Source organism: Lonchura striata, chromosome 4, assembly GCF_046129695.1.
Source record: "Lonchura striata isolate bLonStr1 chromosome 4, bLonStr1.mat, whole genome shotgun sequence".
Lineage (NCBI taxonomy): Eukaryota > Metazoa > Chordata > Aves > Passeriformes > Estrildidae > Lonchura > Lonchura striata.
Window position 1 is genome coordinate 44,934,598 of NC_134606.1, and position 16,936 is coordinate 44,951,533.

Genomic DNA, 16,936 nt, shown 5'->3' on the forward strand with positions numbered 1-16,936 from the left:
TTTCCTTCTTTGGTATAATTAAGAACAAATCAGAAATCGTGGGAAAGACCAATGCAGAAAATTTGCATGTTCAGGAGACAATGTTCAGTCCTAGGCTAGGTATGGAGCTGACAAACTGATGCAGAATCAAAGGTATGTGCCTCTTAACTCCCTTGAACTTCCTTGAAATTGGTCATTTAGCCAGAAAAGAATCCACCCTCATAACAACAGCTAAATTCAATTTTTTCATTTTTCTTTAACTCTTTAGATGATAATTTTAATTGTGGTCACCTAGCTACACATAGATTTCTGTCCTGAAAAAATTCTGCTGTGTCATAAATGTTTGTGATATAAATATTTTCAGGTTGTAAATAAGAAGTTCTACTTGTGCTAGTGACAGCAAGTTAGCTGGCGAACAATTCACAAGCTCAAACTCTAACCTAAAGTAGTATTTCTGAACCTTTGATTTTAAGTTTTCTCAGTACCACTAAACTTACTAGAAGATGTATGTGACCACATAGCCTGACACACAGATTTGTTTCAGAAGGATAATAAAGAAGACAGACCTCACAACGAGATACACGAGTGGCACACATTTTCTTCTGTCTACTGCAATAAACTTTCTAACCTCTAGGGACTCTTTCCCTCCACCTTAATGACCTCCATTTGACCCCTCTGCAACTCAGGGATCACCAGCTTAGTAACACGCTGATGCAAATACATCTTACATGGCTGGAGCTCTTCCTGCCACCTTACATCAAGTCCATTGCCAAGTAACAGGAAGACTGCCTTTGGAGAATGTCAGCTTCTTTTGAATGAAGCATAAGCTAAAGATAAACCTCAGCTTCTTGTAATTTGGATTCAATGTCTCAGCATAATTTGTTACAAAAGATGACAAATACTGTTGTTAATGACACATTTGATGTAATTACTTCTCAATTCTTTGACTGGAAGCTGCATTGCCATCCCATATAGGAACACCTGAGTCAGTCCAGATGTGCAAGCGAAATGCAGTCAGAAGCCTAGCTAGAGGGTGACAATTTCCAGGGTAAAGTATCAAGTGTCACATGATTACATGACCTGTGCATAGGTGATGCAAAGACATTAATTCCAGGTATCCCATGATCCTCAGACATAAGAGTTCTGCCTCGTGACTTGATTGTGCCATAAGTGGAAGAATGTACAACACAGAGCCTTCATGGCAATCCTTGTAGCGTCTCACCTGCAGGGAAAAAAAAAACTATTGCTGCTTAAAGAAAGAGGTTAAACTGAGGATGCTTTTTTAGGGCACTGAAAAGCTCCTCCAGGCTTGATTTCATTGCAGGAATGCACTAAACTGCTAAATAATGTGAAAATCCTGGTCAATAGTCCCCTCGCTATACAAGGTGCCTGAGTTTCTTCTTTTACTGGCAGTAATTCCTTGCATCAAAAAGCTCATATGAGAAAAAGGGACAGACAACAGCCACAAGCGGTTCCCATTCAGCCACAAGCGGTTCCCATTGCAGGTACCAAACAGGTTTGGCACCTGATTCCAGAGATTCTTCTTATGTGCCCTTTTGTGCTACACTGCAACACTTTAAAACACTGGGGAGCTTCTAGAACGGATTAAAAACCCAGCAAAGGATGAACAAATTTCTGCTTAAAGTGAGAGGGAAACAGGACCTGCACTTCACATCAGGAAGACTACACAGAATCCACAAACTGATGAGTAGAAAGCAGACTGGTGCACACAGGAAACAAGGTATCCTGTTCTAAATCCCTCAGTAGACACTGCAACCTCAAGCAAAGAATGTGATAGAAATTACACAAAAATAACATAGTAAAAAAAGTCTGATATGAAAGACGTAGGGACTGAGCGCAAAAACCATGGTTTCCATGTTCCATAGGATTCTCCAACATATTGATGGCAGACCCAGAATGCTTACCCTAAAAAAGGACTTGGACACTGCATGTATAAAGGAAACATGGTGGCAGGAAAGCAATGGAATGTGGAAATCCCAGGAACTATCATTCCAATTTTAATTACTCTGAAGTAAAATGTGAAACCTTTTACATTGATCATTTAGATAATACTGGATTTCTGGAGGTTGTAAATAACTATTTCAGTAACAGGCAGCTAGGAAATCCACAAAATTGGAAGCAACTCCTGATTCAGTCCTGACCAGTTTAAACAATTGTTTTATCATCTTTCTGTCTGAACTATATCAGCATCACATTCAGCATTTCTAAAGACACTCAAAACCAGATCAACTACTGATATGCTGAATTTCAAAGACAGAAATTATATAAAATTATAAAAACCACCTAAAAGAGAAACTTTAAAGTGCATGTTTTCTGGAGACAGACCATTTCAAGAAATAATGTTAGTCTTAGAGCAAATGTATCCTGCCTGGTATAGGAAAATAAAAAAGCCTTGAGGAAGACTAAAGCCAAACATAATGGCATCTAAAAAACCAACAAACTCATTTGGAATAAGTAAATAAAATAAATAAATTATAATGCTTTTTCTGAAGCCAGCTCACTATCATAGGAATCACTGCTATATTCATAAATTGTCTGGAAAAAAGAAATACTGAGATTATAATAATACAATAACTATCCAATTATCACAGTAGAGAGAAAAACTACAGCATGCTGCAGAAACATAATTTTGAGATATCATGTAATAAAACAACAGATGAACTTTGGAATTAAAAAGTATGAAGTGACACATATTAAAAAATCTCCAGTCCTAACCATATTCCCTAGGTGTCTGGAGTTAAAGTATTATTTCTTTCAGAAATAAGAAATAAGACTGAGGCAGTTTCTTATCAGAATACCAACTCAGAAGCACTCAAAAAAAAAAAAAAAAAAAAAAAAAGGAAACCAAAAAAGAATGCTAGAAACTACTTGCAAAGAGAACAGAAAAGCAAAAGGAAATATTAACATATATATATATATATAAACAGTTTCTACTCATCCTGCAATATTCAGGATGCAGGCATAATATATGTTAATATATATTAACATATATTATGCCTGCATCCTGAATATTGCATTAAATTCTGGCCCACTTGCCCACCTCAAAACTTATACAGAGGAGCAGTAAAAGCAGAATAGCTGGTCAAAGGAACAAAGCAGTTTCTATGTATGGGATGCCCAAATAGACAGGTTTCTACCACCTGGCAAAGGTATAGAAATGGACAGGGGTCTAGAGAGTACCATGTGGAGTAGTGAAAGTGATCAGGAAACCACTGCTCACAGTTTTGTCTCATACAATTACTAGGGGACTTCAAACAAGAGTGGCCAATTTAAAATAGGCACAAGAAAATTCTGACATATAAAAAAGAGCTCAGGTATGTGACTTTGCTTCAGCATACATAAAGTGTCAACTATTTTGCACATTCGAATGGAATAATCAGTTTTCTGGAAGAAAATGCCACATAGAGCTCTTAACGTGATGATTTGGCTTTGAGATCCAAGAATTTCCTGACTCATATAACTGAAAGTTTAAAAAACACAGTCAACAAGGACCATAATCTGACTGCTGTATCTCATATTCTCTAGGTGCCTTCCATTGATTACTCCACAAGAATCTAGTTAATTTAGCTGCCAGGCATTCCTTCATAACAATAACAAAGTATTATTAATCCTTTGATAGAACAACCAACAGACTGGAATCGATGTTTTCCCCATCTGTGTTCTGAGCAAAATGTGGTCTGACCCACCTGCCTTGACTAGGAGCCACAGGAGGGACATATTGGTGTCTTTTCTTTTAGACAGCTGAGGAACCATGGCACACTTCAATTGGAAGGGTCCTACAGGGATCATTTAGCCTGACTGCCAGAAAGCTACAGGCACAGAAAGCTCTCAGCACCTGACAGTGCATTAGGCTCCAGGTACAGACAGGCGTGTGCTCTGCAGCAACAGGCATTCCTGGCTACAGGTTGCTCTCTTTGTGTGGTCTGCACCTGATGACACATCAGACTCCAGAAAGGGGCTGTGGCCACTCTGAGAGAGCTTAAAAAAAAGCACCTGCACATGACCAAAATTTGCCATTTGTTCTTGAAATTAATTTCAGATATACGGTATTATTTTCTTAGATCCTCCCAAAATTTGTCAGGTGAGTTATGGTATACAGCAGGCGCTCACCTGACGTCAAGGCAGAAAGTTACTTTTTCTTTCACATGAGGACACTGAGAAAACTGTCTTTACTAAGACACCTGCCAAGGAAATAAAATCCCCTTTATTCATAAGAATTCTAAGTTAACATTAAAATAGAAAAACTCCTGAAAGAATACTTGTGTTCCTGCCTGACAAATTCCTTTTCCTTCAAGAAAAAGTCAACACAGCTACAACTCTTGAGGCACACACCTCACCACACCTTTGTAGCCACAAGTTTAGAGAGTTCAGTCCTTGCACAGAACACTGCAACAAGTTGTAGTCTACAGGCACAGCTGGGAAAGAAAGAAAGGCTGCCTACGGGATGGGAAAACTGAAATGGAAAAGGTAAGATCTGTATAATTAATGTCACAAAAAACATTTCAATGCAGATCTCTTTGTTACCCATTACAAATGCAAGTCCAAATTCCATAGTTTATGGTTTTCTTCATGGTTGCACTCAAGTATCTTAGTTGCACAAAAGCATATTAGCAATATTTCAAATATTAAGCAAAAAAATATATTTTAAAATAATTATTTTAAAAACTTCAGGAAAGGTATATTCAAACTTCTGTGTGAGTTAAAAAAGAGTATGCACCCGTTACAAATTGGCTTGTCCCTTAGTTTGAGTGCACTTTCACAAAAGGGAATATTCTTTATCAGGCCCACACAAAAAATAACTACTAAACCTTTCCTTTCTCAATTTATTGAGGGAATATCTTTCATTATGAAACCTTAGGAAACAAAAGAAGTTTTCAATACATAAGGATCTTCACTCACATTTTGCTTTTTCACTTAGTCGCACCACGATAGCTGAGGCTGTCATCAGGTTGTGATTGATTACCAAGGCCAGAGGACTTGCTGCCAAGTTTTTTTTTTTATTAATAGTCTGTTTAATTCAAGTCAAAATATGCTTGGAACTTGAAGCCTTCAATCCACCTTGGGAATCTGCTCTAGCCTGAATCCTGGTCTACCTGATATGTCCAAACCAGATCACCTTGCTGATGTCAAGTCCCTCTGAACATGGAATCTACATAGCCCTCAAGCACAGTAACTGCAGGAACTGAAGCTGGAAGAAATTCAACACAAGGCTAGACTTCAAAAAAAAAAAAAAAATTAGTGGTGTCTGAGCAGGAACACCCTATGTTAGTAAGGCATATAGGTCACTTAACTCTGTTTCGGTTGTTACAGAGAAAGAAGGAAATCCATGAAGGGACAGACATTACTAATTCCAGAGTAGGTTCACAGCTTTATCTTAAACACCAAAGTTTCTTACAGGGTTTGGACAGAGCTTGGAATTTCCCCATAAACAGCTCACTATCCTGTCTCATTTACAAATGCTTTGATACATTTAGTGTCACCTTTAGTGTCACCTAAATAATCCCACATCCTATGACTTCATTCGCTATCCTTGCATAAATGATACAGTAAGCAAGCCATAAGCAAACAAAGGTAACTGCTGTTTCAGCCTTTGAAAAGGCACTTGATAACTTCCTCCTTTTAGAACAGTGCTTTGACTTGTCCCTAGCAAAACAGTAACAGGATAGCTTGCTTTGCTACAAATTGTATCAGCACAAGCTACAAAATAGCCAGGATTCTGCTCGGCAGCAACCAGCGCCAGCAGCTTGTGTAGAAGCTGGGTATTACAGCACAGCTTATAGCACAACCAAACTTAAATATTCAGCTGTCCTTTTTTACTGCTATAGCATGAACTTAATTGAACTCACGTATTGCAAAGCTAGTGGATACAGAAGTAATTTTTACGTCTGTGAACCTTCACTTTTTTTTCCATTTGTTCTGTTTCCTTTGTGCCCTTAAGAGCAAACCGTACGGTTTCATCCAAGGCTCTGAGTCAGGCAGCATTTAATCAGTCTCTCATTTAGGATAATCCTAAAAAAAACTCTCCTCCTTATTAAATTACTGTGTAGAAATTTTTCTGTTTGGAGCCTCCTGCTGCCTTGTCAATCTCTTCCCTAATTGAGAATGAACATTATTCAGAACTGCCCTGACTTGCAGAATGCTGAAGAATTGTCTTAAACACTAATCCATTAACAAGATCCTGCTCTACGAATGTGTCACAAGAATTGCTTCAGCAACCCTTGTGACTCCTCCCCAACATGTTTGCCAGGACAGCTCTCGTTTTCTTCCATAAGCATTGTTGAGACATGGACATACCCACAGTCCATACCATCACCATAGTATTTAACCTCTCCTTGGGCAGTCCATGAAACACAGAGAAGCAAGAACAATCAGCTGTTGCTGTAATGAATTACCTGGGTAGGACTTTGTGTAACAACAGAAACTGATAGGCTCAGTTGGATGACTCAAATCATCTTCAGATGATTTCATCTTCACCCAGCACAGAGCTGTGCTAATACCCACTAGCTGAAGATTTCTTCCCATTACTTCAGGGATGACTATTCATGTACAGGCAGTAACACATGCTTGGAGACTAAATTGCAAGTCTTGTTAAAGGCAAAATAAAAAGGGGGAGAAGAACAGGGCTATTAACAAAAATATCTCTCCCAAGAATTTGGTTTTGGATTTACACACATCTCTAAGGGATGAAAGATTACTCCGAAGAGCAAAGTAATTTGGTATTTGTGTATTCTGTTTAACATAACTGCTTTACAAAGCTAGTGTTAAGAAGATATATTTAATTAACTTATTCCTATTGTGAACGATGAAATTAACAACCTGTTCATGAAAGGACAAAAATATTTTCAGGTTGTCATTAGTCTGTATGAAGAAGACACAAGGAAATGGAAGTGGGTATGATCTTGAGCAAAGTTCTAGTTTCTAAATCAGGAAAGGGAAAGTAGTGGTGAGATTCTCACCAGTAACATGAGACTCGAATATGCTGGAAATTAAACCTTGAAGCACTTCCTTATGTAGGCTGAGGCTGCTACAAATTACAAAGAACTATACCCAGCTAAACAAAGCGGGGGAAAAAATCTCAGCAATTTATATTCTTCTCATCCATCCAGAAAAGAGCAAGGAAAATTAAAGTCTACAGCAACAAATAAAGAAATACCAATGTTAGAACTCCTGGACAGCAAAAAGGAACAGCTCTTCAGTATTAACCAATGGATCCTTCAGTCTCATAGATTCAGAAACCTTCCTACTACACTGAAGGCCAAGTCACAGTCCCACTACAGAGACACCAGATCAGGGAACACAGGGCAAAGATACCATACAAGTAAGTACCAACACATGAGTCACACACCCCCATGACCTGTTGCATTTCATTGCTCCAGTCCATGCTGTGCAGAGGTGCACTAGACCATGCCCAGCAAGAACAGTATTGCCCTGGCTGCATACAGCTGCCTGTGCCTCCAGCTCCAGTACTCAGAGAAGGTTTATTCTGGCAGACTGATCCAAATTCCTTCCCACTCTCAAAGTGTCCCAGCAGCAATGACAAGCAGCAAATACAGATGACTTCTCTAGTAAGCCTAGAAATTTGTCACCTGCAAGAAACAAAAGGTACAGACCATGCTTTGAGTACCCTGTAACACTCCGCACCAAAGAGAGTGCACACAGCAGTGGGAGAATCTTTCTACAATCAGCAACCTTCCACTGCAAACACCAAGCATCTTTGCTTCAAGATTTTTACTAGCTGGAGCACAGCATTATTTAGGGTTACATTCCCCACCCCCCACCCCACATTCTTTTAGCTATAAGAGGACAGCCTCCTCTTATATCTACTTACTAGCACCCTGGTGCTACTAGTGCACATTCACACTAAAGCAGGAGACATACATCTGGAATACTTAGCTGTAACAGGGCTGAAATAAAAACACAGCAACATCTTTGTGCTGAGCACGTCATGATCTCACATGAGCACACGTGATCTCCTTGCAGCAAGGCAGAGTTCTCAGGATGCTTTATCCTTCCTGCCTGCTCAAACTGGGTGGGCCAGACCTTGGTTTGGGTTGCTAAAAAAAGAGAATGCTAGTGCAGGGAGCTCAGCTCATAAAGCATTTGGGTGGGGACATGGAATTAAACAGTGCTGGTGCCAGCTGTGTTTTTCAGGCTGTGTCTGCATACTACAAATAGACTGTATATCCCTTTCTTGGGGAGAAATGAGGCTCTTGGACTTAAGTGGAAGAAGCCTCCATCTCACTCAATCTCTCAGCTATGCAGACACTGCCAGGCAGCATCTCTTCAGGGAGCCAGGGCAGCATGCTCCAGCACACAGCAAGTACAAGGAGAGAAGTCTGGGCAGTGAAAAGCCAGTTCCTGCCCTGTTCTGAAAGGGACAAGTCAGCAAGATGGAGAAGAGCATCTCATTGGTACTCCTGAATGGTAGCTCATCCTTAAGTAGTCAGCACCATCTCTAAACCTTTTTTCCCCACATTCTCTGGACTTGAGGGGAAGAAGCAGAGGAAAAGAACCATTTGGAAGGGAACAGAAATGGATAGAAACATGATGTTTAAAGAAAATTGACCACATTATTTCTAATCATGCAAACGATCTTTTACCACACAGCTGATAGTTTGAAGCCACAGGTCAGGAAGAAACCACTCCATATATGAGCTGTCTCAGTTCATCCAGCAGTTTTCATTGCTGAGCCACAGAGAGAAGTGCTCCAAACTTTGCCAAAGTAACAATGGTGCTACTCAGGTGAGGAAAACATGCACAAAGGGTGACTTTTCACCCTTCATTTGTTCACTGCCTTTCTAAAATGGTGGCTTCCCTGTAGGATGGCACACAGAGCAAGAGAATTATGCTGCGAGGTGAGCTCAGGCCAGCACACGGCCTCCCAGTCAGCTGGTCAACAGCAATATCTGTGAAACTCTGTTTTAACACTCAGAGTCTCACGGTGAACATAAAGGATTTGTCAGAGCCAGTGCATAATATTCATTAAAAATTAGTCTTGCGCTCAAGATGGAAATACTAGAAAAAATGCTTTGCATGAACAAGTGTTGCAAGACAGTTCTAGCCAAGAGCTTTCATAACTGTGCGGCTTAGTTGCTAATATTAGCTAAGCTGCTAATAAATAACAGGAAATATTTTTCCTTCCACACTGTAAAGACAGCCAATATTGTTACAATTTAAAGTCATGTAAATGCCCTCTGTGCTTGATCCAAAGCTCATTCAACACAGCTGTTAGCACTAGCAGAATGCAATAGTCTAGAAGTTCACAAAATTTTTAATTTGGGAAGGCAGCCTTGCTCACACTGACACAGTCCACAAAACAAATGCTTTGCAATGATGGCAACGCCAAAAGAGCTTGGCAGTTGACTTTGTACAGACTAGCGCTCATCCATTGTAAACAGTATTTTAGCTCAAATACTCCTGAAATTCCCCAGGCCAAACCCTTGTAAAGCACTTGGCAGCCCTAAATCCTATGCTGGAGATGATGAGCATGTATTCAACATATTCAGCCATCCATGGCATTCCCATGAGTCAGCAAAATCTGGACTGTCAAGAAAGAAAAGAACTCAACACAAAAATTACAACTTTTCAAAGTTGTTATCCTTTACCAAAAATATCTGTAACTGAAATTGTTTTTTCCACCAGAAAGACCAGAATGAGTGCTAATACATTTGAAAATGAGAACAAACTGCCAATATATTCATCTGCAGAGAGAGAGAGATGCTCTCTTACTATTACCTGTGCTTCAAACAACTGACACACTTGTGGGTAAAACTACTAGCAGCTGACATTCACAAGCACCAGTTCCCCACTCTCTTAGCCTAGTAGTAAGGCGCTGCTGGACTGACTCTTCTGCCTCTTTCTTCAAGACCAAAGGAGCCAACAGCAGGCAGCTCTGTGCCTATGCTGACATCTCTGTCATACACAGGCTCCAACTGCTGCTCAGGAAAGGTAAGGGTCTGACCAAGTCCTGTGTGCCAGACCCAAGAGGATATTTAATATACCCCAAGGTGTCTTAGTGTTAGAACCAATATGATGACAATTGTATCAAATCCTAGGGGGACACTGCTCTTACCATTGTTCTTTCCAGGGCCAGAAATCTCCATTACACTGGCAGTATAACACACTTCAAGTATTCTCTCTGCAAGTTCAGCGCTGATGGAGGAAAGTCAATTCCTAGATATAACCAGATCAGAAAGTGCTGTTTACACTGTAAATAATCCAGCATTTTTACACTGAGAATAACCTGTGGGAGACACTGCTAAATCATTCGTACTTAATTTTGCACCAAAACCAAAAGCTTGTGCCTGGTAGGCAAATAAGTAGAAATTTCTAATTATCCAACCAAATAGCTCCAAATATTTTTGAAAGAAACAGCAAGTTCTACATCTTTGAGAGCCCTGTGTTTGAAGACACAAGTTTGCCTTCCAAAGCCACATATTTAACCCACCATGCTGGCAGTTAGGATCACAAAGCACAAGTTTTGTGAGGTGGTCCTGCAAAGAGCTGAGCCTGAGGAGAGATGCCTCCTATCAGCCAAGTCACTGCAGGGTGACCCAAACTGCAGGGTGCAGGGTGACCCAAACTTACTTCCATCTGATTTACAAGATGTTAAGCTAATATAATGCTGTGATGGGATAGAAACAACCATGGAGTCAACATGACTCAGCTGAGTTGGACCAAGATGAACAAAAGCAATCCAAAGGTCACCCCTTTTTCCGGCGTCCCTATCCATCCTTCCTGGAGCACTGGGGTGCGGCACCTTTACAGCATTATTTGTACTTAACTATTATCTCCTTCCCCTCTCCTGACAGAAAATACACCTAAAAAAAATTAGAAGAAAATACAAGAAACCTGTTAACCATGAATACTTCTTCCCCCTCTGCCTCCCCTTCACATCCTGTATCATTGTGGTCACCCTCATGAATAGCCCCAGGACTAGTTTACTTAATTTGTATGTAACCTCTCCTAATTGATGTTGGAAAGAGGTGGAGCTGCTGCTGTAACAGCAACAAGCAGTCTGTCACTAGCCACAAGATGCAAGATAAAAACCTAACAAGCAAAATTCTCCCACACACTCTACCCAGGCCAGACAAAAATCTAAATATAATCAGTTTGAAGAAATCTAAGCTTGTGTTATTCTGCTCCAAGTGTAATGTTTGCCAATAACAAGGAAAACTTAATTGTGTGAGGAGTGAAGACTCATTTGTATCATTTAAGCTACTAGGTCTTCATTAGACATTCCTAACTGTTAAGTAAAGCAGCTTGCTGTGTTCTAACCATTATTCGTGACTGGAATAGCATATGCTGCACTGATCTGTATCTCAGATTAAGGTCTCCATCTTTCCATTGTGAAAACGAGTCTTCCTTGACCTTCTCCCTAGCTCCACTTCTAGTGACAACTGCACTATTTTCCTCTGTAAACTGCAGGTCTTAACATGACACCTTATTTACGAGCTACATTCAGATGCACTTCTGGGATGGAGAGGACTAGCTCCTACTGCCTGAACAAACACCTAAGGCAGGGGTTAAGGAAAAGTCTGCTGAAAGTGAAATGGTGCATCAAAATATGAAAGGTGCTTCGCTAGGACCTAAATTCTGACCACTTAAAGTTTTAGGTGGTCAGAATTTAGGTCCTAGTGAAGCACCTTTCAAGTCCTATACAGAAAGGAAAACCAGAATCAGTTTGCTGCTTGGAACGGCATGTTACTAAGGCATGCTACATACCTACACATATTTAATAAAAAAGGGTGGTTATTTCTCTTCAGTTCTTCATTCTCTTTCAAGAAAGAGAAGCCAAACAATGAAAATCCACCATGGACAAGTAGTTACTTGGCTCCAGCTGGGAAAATATCAGCACTTAGATCATATAGCATATGAACTGGTCTCTGACTGGAAGTGGCTCTGGCTGTGTCTCTTCTCAGGACTCCTGTGTACTAGTGTTCAGCAGGAACAGGGAGATGATCTGTCTAGAGTTTTCTACTGCAGATAGCTAGGCAATTAATATTCAGATACATCCTGACAATAAACTAAGGCTTTTAAAGCTATTGATTTTTAGACACATCTAATTGGTGCTCCACTAACGTGCCCCAGTATCACTGTCTGTCTATATGTCACTGCCATACTGAGTTCAGCTGGTCAGACTTCTTCCAGAATGCAGTTGATCCAATTCAATGCTACCTGCAGGATGTCTGCCACACATCCGGTCCTCTGAGTGACAGCAGTGTGGGTGTGTTAGACCTATTCTTAGTGCCTCCCATCAGGTCTTGACAACTAAATGGATTAAACACCTGTAAGAAATATGAAGGCTGTTTCAGGTGACAATACTGGAAGCCTGGGCCAAGTCTATCCTCTCATGACAAAAAAGGCTTTAGAAACAAGGGGGGAAAAGAGAAACCACAGAGCAGAGGAAAGGAGTCAATTAAGATGCCCTTCAAAAAGCTGGTGATAGCTCCAAAGGAAGATGGGAAAATAGGAAACTCTGGTTCTAAAATGCCAACATAAAGTATCATGGAAAGATTCAGTGAACAGTTTGGTCAAAACAAACTGACTGATAAATTTTGGCATGTTAGGTAGAAAGTCTTTAGGACCAACAGACTATCGGACTGTTAAAGGAGTACCAACAGAAGTTGCATTCAAAACAAAAAACCAAAAAATTAAGGAAAAAAGTTAAGGAAGCAAAACCAAAAAGTTAAGGAAAAGCAAAAAGTTAAGGAAATTCTTCACACCAGCCTGGTGAGGTCTGTACTCTGGAGTCCTTCTTTAGAAGTAGTTTATCTTCTGTGTTCAACAGAACAGAATTTATTCATTCTTTTATTAGCATTTGCTAAGGTGAGGTAATTTCAACCAAACATTCAAAAATAACTTTTATAGAGTGAAGCATGAGGAAGGTGAGAACAGAAGCTCCCCATACTGAAGATGTGTGACAGCAGCTATAACATTAAAACTTAAGCTGGTTCTCAAGATGCTACTTCCCTACACAAAAGGTAGCTAGCAAATCAGAGACTATCAGCACATGACAATAAACACAAGAACAGAAACTGAACAAGCATCAAAATTTCTTTCATATCCTTAGCTAAGCATCAAGAGGGAATGAACTGATAACCCAAGGGCTGAAACTGCTCAGCAGTTTGCCTAGCAAGGTGGGAAGCAACCAAACATGCCTCCAAAACAGAAGAGGACCATGGGGTGTGATAGTTTTAATCACTATATTTTATGATACCTCTGCAAACATTTCTAAGCACCTATAGCCAGAACAAACCTCAGCCTTTCTCAAACAAAAAAAAAGGGAGTACCTCTCTCTAATTTTCACTGCTTAAGACAACATGACACACAGGCAGAGATATCACACTACAGAGGAGACATGACTTAACCACCTGCAGGGCCAGGTTTAAGTTCCAGCACTTGTAAAATTATCAAACAATGCAAATGCTACAGGCGTTTAGTGAAATTAAAAGCAATGAATTTACAGTGGGTTTTCACACATTATCCAATTAGCACCTTGCTGCAAGATATGAATGTGACAAACAGCTGTGTAATATTTATGAAAAGTATAAAGCAGTTGACTATCCACCTTCAAATAACAGGGCAGTCTAGGCTGACATCACTATTACCTGTGTGTGACTGGAGGGAATTTGTCTCCAGCTGTGGCAACGCTGCACAAGCCCTCACTTAGCACATATCAAAGCAATCAGCAAATGGGTCATAAAAACAAGGATCTCCCAAGGACATAACCTTCTGCACAACTGACTTTGGCCTCTAAGACATAACCTACTGCATTCATTAAAGCAGGATCACTGTGAGGTACAATTGTTCTGGCCCCATTTACTCTTAGAGGATTATATTACAAAGCTGTGGAGTAAAAGAGAAAGAACATGCAATAAGCACATCCTTACAGTATCTCCCATGGCTGATGACCTGATCCTCAGATTATATTCACTACTAGGATTTCCATTTCTTTTTTGAATTACAAGTGAAATAGCAGATCTGATTTTGTATCTGTATCAGACTGGTATCAAACCCAGAAAAAATACCAAAGCCTGGTTTCTTATGGAGAAAAAAAGTCTTCTGCCACCACATTTCCTCTCTACTTAGCCTCAATAGTTCGATGCCGTCACATGAAAGGGAGGTGATATTTATGCCTGCACTGATGAAAGGCTGGTGCTTGAACTCAGGGCTCCTAGATAACAAGGGAACTCTTAGGGGTAAGGTGATCAGTGACACAGCCAACAACACTAACCAAAAGCCAATCAGACAAAGATTCATACAAATCCAAGTTGCTTGGCCTTGCTGCAACAGCAGGTATCTTGAAAAGTGGCACAAAAGCTGACCTTGGCTCCATGAGCAGTGCTGCCAATCCAGACAGGCAGACAGCAGGAGCTAGGACAGACATGGAGCTATTGCTTAATGCCTAAAAAGCCTCTGATCCTAGAAAACAGCAAAAAGCCCCTAGACTGTTAATCTGCTAATAGTGCCTAGGTTCTCACTCAAGAAAGCCACGTCCTACTCTCCCACGCAATAGCAGATGGGAAAGCCATCACAATGCACCATTCCTTGCCAGCAGGTAGTAAAAAGAGCAGAGTCTGTGCAGCCCAGGCCAGCTGGGGCTGCCAAGCAGCCTCCCTGTACACAACCATATGTAGTAGCTCTCACCTCCTAAGTTGACCTCCCTAGCTGCATGTGTCAAGTCATCTCTGGAGTGTCATGCTTTGCAGAAATTTTAAAAACTTTTCAACTTAAAAAGAAAAAAATTACTACAAGCTAAAATTAACTTTTTAAGCAGGAAAAGCTAAGTGCCTATGCAAAATTAAACAAAAAAAAAATCCAAAACATGTATAGGCAGGTCTCTCCTAAGAGACCTGTCCTCTTTGGCAGGTTTGATTCTGGTCATTCTGGTGCATTTATGGATTGCAGCAAACACTATACAATCCCTCCCCCAGGGAAGTTGCTCTTTCTCTTACAAGAGGCATGGTCACCTGCTCCCAACTCCATAACATCCACCCATCAGGTACAGCCTCCCAGGGCTCTGGCATCCCTTTTGCCTCTTACCAGTCAAGCAGAGATTATATCCTAGACATTAGGTTCCATGACCTTGTAGTGTTGCCTTCTTTCTTTTGAGAAAAGCAGACTTCACGTTGTTTGGGTTGCCTTGATACTGCCCACATTTCCATGCACAATCTAACTTCATCCATTTAAGAGTTTTTAATTGACTGACCAAATTAAAACACCCAAATGTGATGTGATCTGCTTCATAACAAAGGAACTGAAACCTGTCCCTGTCATAAGCACTGTAAGGTGGCTGTGCCACAGAATAGGGCCCACACATTTTGCCACAGCAAAAGGGCAGCTAAGAACCAAGGGCTCCACAAAATCTAGGAAAGTCTCTTCTGAAGAGGGACAGCTGTCATATAGCCTTCCAAGATGAGGAGATAACAATGATAAGGAACCAAATCGGAAGGTTCTTGGCTTCCTCAGTGTCATAGCCACCTTGTCAGACCTAAGACTAGAAGATGTTTACTGAGGTTAAACAAAATATCCTGTGGCCACATCTCAAAATTACAGCCATGACGAGCAGAATAAATGGAATTGATTAATTTGAAGTAACTCAGAAATTGAAAATTTTCAAATTATTTTACCCTATAGAACAGCTTGGAAAAAAAGTCAGTTTAAGTACAATTAAAAAAAAATATAGAAGTATAGAAGCTTTAAAACTGAAATAATATGGCATTGTCAGAATGACCTTGAAGGGGGAAAAGACCTCAAACCACCAAATATTTTTGTTCCCATAGAAAAGTTATTTTTGCTCCCAAAGCAAAGTAATATTTTGGCTGCTCTTTGGATTGTCAAGTTCTTATCTAATATATCCACTTTGAAGCAACTATAATACCCAAGGAAGCCATAATTAAGATAATTGACCTACCATACACATGTAATTATGATTTCTACTTCAATACTTGTAAGAATTACTAACATGTTGCTACATGATACAAATTTAAAAAGAACTTCAAAGAAGCAGTTAATATGTTATAAAATAAAACAGGAGGCAATTAAAACTGTCCAACTGACTGCAGAGAATACTACCACAGGAGAGTATACTTGGTGTGTGGTTGGGATGAATTTTTTTCATAGCAGCCCATAAGGTACTGTGGTTTGGATTTGTAATCAAAATAGTATTGATAATACACCAATATTTCATCTATTTCTGAACAGTGCTTGCACAGCAAAAAGACCTTCTATTTTTCCCATTCTACTTTTCCACTCCCTGCCAGCAAGTAGGCTAAAAAGTAGGCAGAAGATTGTGAGGGGTCACTGACAGGACAGCTGACTCAAATTGATTAAAGGAATACTTCATCACATATAATCTTATCACATATTGTTTGGCAAAAAAATCTGAGAGTCATATTTTCCAGAGTAATTGTTACTTGGAGACTGGTTGGGCATCCCACTTCTTGTGGAAGGTGGCAAGTTACTGCCTTTGTGTCACTTGATGACCACACACATACACACTGTCCTTCATTTAAATCACCTTCATCTTGACCCAAGAGTTTTTCTTGCATTTGCTCTTCTGATTCTACCCCTCTTCTTGCCAGATGGACCTGAGCCATCAGCTGATTTAATTGCTAGCCAGGGTCAGCTCCCTTCAGAATCCCAAAAGACAGAGTTACTCCTTACAAACCAAGGAACGAAAAGTCATGCAGATCAGATTTAAGGAAATTTAGGATAACCTGGGATTCTGGGAAAAAAAAAACCAAAAAACAAACTACAGGTGAATTGAAAATTTATTGTAATAGCTAGGGATTTCAGGAGTATTAAAAAAAAAAAAAAAAAAAAAAAAAGTAGATTTTTCAATACATCAGAAGCCAGCTGGTTGAACAGGTTCTAAACTACTAGGACAAAGATAAGGCAGATAAAGTCAGTACAGTGATATTACATATTTCTG